The sequence below is a fragment of the Sapajus apella genome, unplaced genomic scaffold (genome assembly GCF_009761245.1).
Source record: "Sapajus apella isolate SASKATOON/1434 unplaced genomic scaffold, GSC_monkey_1.0 scaffold69, whole genome shotgun sequence".
NCBI classification, from domain to species: domain Eukaryota; kingdom Metazoa; phylum Chordata; class Mammalia; order Primates; family Cebidae; genus Sapajus; species Sapajus apella.
Genome location: NW_022437009.1, coordinates 8,713,625 through 8,717,854, shown reverse-complemented (window position 1 = coordinate 8,717,854; position 4,230 = coordinate 8,713,625). Strand labels below are relative to the sequence as shown.

General features: G+C 40.7%; 1 pseudogene; it reads right to left on the bottom strand.

Moving 5' to 3' along the window:
- Positions 1 to 3,641: 3,641 nt before the first annotated feature.
- Positions 3,642 to 4,015, bottom strand: LOC116531115 (annotated as a pseudogene).
- Positions 4,016 to 4,230: the final 215 nt, after the last annotated feature.

Below are 4,230 nucleotides of genomic sequence, written 5' to 3'. Positions count from 1 at the left end.
TGAGACACAGGGCAACCAGAACAGAATGCAGAGTCCACAAACAAACTCATTACAGATATTTGATCTATAACCAAAGTGGCACTGAAAAGCAGTGAAAAAAAGGAGAGTATTTTCAATGAATGGTGCTGGGTAAATAAATAACCACATAGAAAATGATTAATCTTGATCCCTACTTCATGTCACATGCAAAAAAAAAAAAAATCAATTCTAGTTGGATATTAGATTTAATTGTGAAAGATAAAACAGTAATGCTATTAGAAAATAACATTTAAAAACTGTCATAACCTTAGCAAGAAAGATTTCTTAAACATGACACAAAAATAACTCTAACCATAAACAAAATTACTTACAACTTGGAACACATTAAAATTATGAATTTCTGTTTATCTAAAGGCATTATTGAAAGGGTTAAAGTTGTGTCAGAGTTGGAGAAGATATTTGTAATCTACCCAACATTATCTGTATATTACCTCTCAGTTCCAGATTCATTCATTCTCTATTGTCTGCTCTGCAGATATGGTACTGAATCTTTTAACTAGCTTTCCTTTGCCAGCTGGCATGATTTTAGGCTTTGTCAGTACAGGATGCTGGAGAAACACTGCGGGAGAAAGGGGTTTTCCCTTCCTGGTTCTGGCGTGCTCTCTCAGCAGATTCCAGCAGCATGCAGCTGCTGCAGCACCCAGCTCTACAGCTGAACAGGAAGAAGTGTGAAATGGGAGAAAACAATCACTTCCGATGTGATGGGTTAAGGCTGCAGAAACCTCGCCTGGGGCCAAAAACAGAAACCAGTGAGCAGTCTGAAACTAGACCAGATCCACATCACACAGGAGCCAGATACTGGACCAAGTCGATCCACCTGCAGAAGGGGAGGACACTGAATTGAACAGCAGACACAGACCTGCTCTGGGGCGATGTACACTGTAGGGCCACTGAGGAAACGGTTAGATGACAATGATCCATTGAACAAGAATTAGACAATGTCTTTCAGTCAGCAGATCCAACAAATGGGAAAGCGTGAATGGAAATATACGTAAAACGACAATGATTTGAAAAAGTGATTTTGAAGTAAGTCTATATTAACCTTCCAAGATATAAGACAGAAATAGCACCCACAAAAAAGAAAAGGAGGTTATGAAACTAGTGAGGGCAATTAAGAAGCAAGAACAGTCTACAAAATAAAACCATGGAAATTCAAATATAATAAACAAAAAAATTAAAACTCAAAAGAGGGTTAAATATGCCCAATAGGTGCAAGAAGAGATGCTCAACATCATTAATGATCAGGGAAACACAAATCAAAACCACAGAGTGGGACCATGTCACACCTACTAAGCTGACTATAATAAAAAATAGAAAACAAGCGTTGGCAAGGATATAGAGAAACCGGAACCCTCATACATTGTCATGGGAATGTAAAATGGTACCTCTGCTGTGGAAAACAGTGTGGTGGTTCCTCAGACAGCTAAGGTTTGCTGCTATGGAATGAAGAAAAAGTAAGTCAGGGTAAGGAATATCAAGAGTGTGGGGGCAGGGAGTGTGCAGTCTGCAGTATTCAATAGACTGATCAACTTAAGCCTTGTTGAAAAAGGAATTATTAAATAAAAGACAGAATGGAGGTAATGAGCTATGGAACATCTGGGAAAAGAGTGTTCTGGGCCAGGAGAACAGTTCGTGCAAAGGTCCTGAGGCAGAAGCATGTCTGGCATGCTTGAGAAACAACAAGGAGACGGGCAGAACTGGAGCATGGTGTTAGGAGAGAGGCCTCATCATGGAGCATCTCCTAGGCCATCATAAAAACTTTGTTTTTCACCCTGAGTGAAATCAGGAGCCATTGCAAAGGAACATTACAAGATTAAAGTTTGGCTGCTGGGTTGGGAATAGAGCACAGGAGACAAGGTTTAAAGCAGAGAAGCCAAGAAGGCTATCTTGGTAGCCCGGATAAGAGCTGTCACCGGCCAGTGTAGCAATGGACATGGTAAGATTTGTTCAACACTAACCCTATCTTCAAGGAAGCATCTTCTTTGTTCCAGAATTCAATCCATGACCCTATATTGCATTTAGAGGTCATATCTCCTTATCTCCTCCAACTTGGAACAATTCCTGTCTTTAATGGCCTGGACACATTTGAAGAAGACTAGTCAGTTATCTTTTTAGAATGTTTCTCAATTTGAGTATGTCTGATGTTTTTCTATGTTTTAATTCAAGTTATGTATTTTTGTTTGTTTTTGAGACATGTCACCCAGGCTGGAGTGCAATGGCACCATCTCAGCTCACTGCAACCTCTGCCTCCAGGGTTCAAGTGATTCTCTTGCTTCAGCCTACTGAGTAGCTGGGACTACAGGTACGTGCCACCACACCCAGCTAATTTTTGTATTTTTAATAGAGACAGGGTGTCACTATGTTGGCCAGGCTGGTCTCGAACTCCTGATCTCATGATCAGCCTGCCTTGGCCTCCCGAAGTGTTGGGATTACAGGCGTGAGCCACCACACCGAGCCCAAGTTATATATTTTTGAAAAGAATATCACAGAACTGATATTGTGTCTTTCTCATTACATCAGATGTTACATAATGTTGACAAGTCTCATTGTTTGATGCGAAAGCAATGTCAACTTTGATCATTTGGTTTAAATGGTGTCTGCCATTTTGATCATTTGGTTGAAATAGTGTCTGCCATGCTGCATTCGTTATAAACTTACTATTTTCCCATTATAATTAATATCTTGCCTTGTTGCAAGAGTATTTGGCAGCAGAATATTTTGATACTATGCAAATATCCTGTTTCTTATCATATTTTTATACAATAATTTTAACATCCCATGATATCTCTTGTCTCTAACAATTATTACCGTGCGGTGTTTGCCAAATCATCATTTTCTGTTTCTATCACTTTTACATTTATTAACTTGCATTCTGTTGTAAGGAAGAGCTGTCCCTTCTTCCCTAATTATATATTTATTTAATTATTTATTGACAACAGTATGGACTCGTATTTTTTGTTGTTGTTGTTAGAACAACTCAGCAAAATAAAATTCCTGTTTATTGTTGGAAAACATTGTTTCACACATACATCAAACAGGCCAAAAAAAATAAACAGCAACTTCATAGACAAAAAAGGAAAAAAATGAAATCTTTTAATCTTTGGCCTTTCAAGCATCTCATACAAACCAACTACTTATGGTACAGCTAAGTACATACACAACAAAGGTACTGGAATGCTCGGAATGGGATTGTTTTTCTGTTGTCATTTTCGCTTTTTTTTACAAGGTTTTTTCTCCTTTGAGATTATAATGAACGTGGTCACACCACAAGTAAAGTCAGAAGCATGACAGAGAACGCTCTGAAGCCTGCTTTGGTCATCTGAGATCATTAAAAATGGCTGACCCTAACAATATGTACAAAAATATAAAATATAAATTAAAAACACAAACAAATTTCCTTTTTAAAGTACTTTTAAGAAAAAAAGCAGGGCCTTGGAAATTTTGGTTCCTTTTTCCTCCCGTGTTGCAAATTCTCATGGTTTGGGTTGGGTAGTGGAGAACGCGTGGTGTCCTCTGCGGTGGGCGGGCCGGCCTTTCTACTCGAAGGAGACCACGTTTAGATTCTGAGACAGGAAGTGGAGGGTGAATAGGTCACGGCGGCCTTTTGTTTTGGGTTTTTTTTTTAGTTTAACTTTTCCTTTTTTGCTGTCTAATCATCCTCGTCGGTCTTTTGCTTCTTGGTATCAATATCGCCATCCTCAGCATCTTCAGCTGCCCGCTTGCCCGTAGCAGACTCAGCTTCCTCATCTGCATCTCCATCCTCCTCCTCACCATCACCTTCTTCCTCCTCTGCCTCCCCACCTTCTTCCTCTTCTTCATCCACCTCATTGTCAGCCGCCTGCTCCCCATTTTCCTCACTGGCATTCCGGTTAGCAGGGGCGTCTCTTCCACAACTTCCTTCTCCTTCAAGTCCTTGCTGGTGATCTCGGAGCTGGTGCCTACCGCTGCGTCTGACATGGTGAGGCACGGTGATCCGATGCGGGGCTTAAAAAGAAAGCGAGCGTTCAGGGACTCTGGCGAAGGAGGCGCGCGGTGTAGGCGGCGGAGGCCAGCAAGGAGTCGGACGAGGAACAAGGCACAGATGGCTTTTCAGAGCAGCCAGTGGGGTGGACGCATGACGTTTACTTATTCTGCAAACTATAATCCTTTTTATCATTATATGTATCATGTATGTTGTTGCTCAAATTGTCC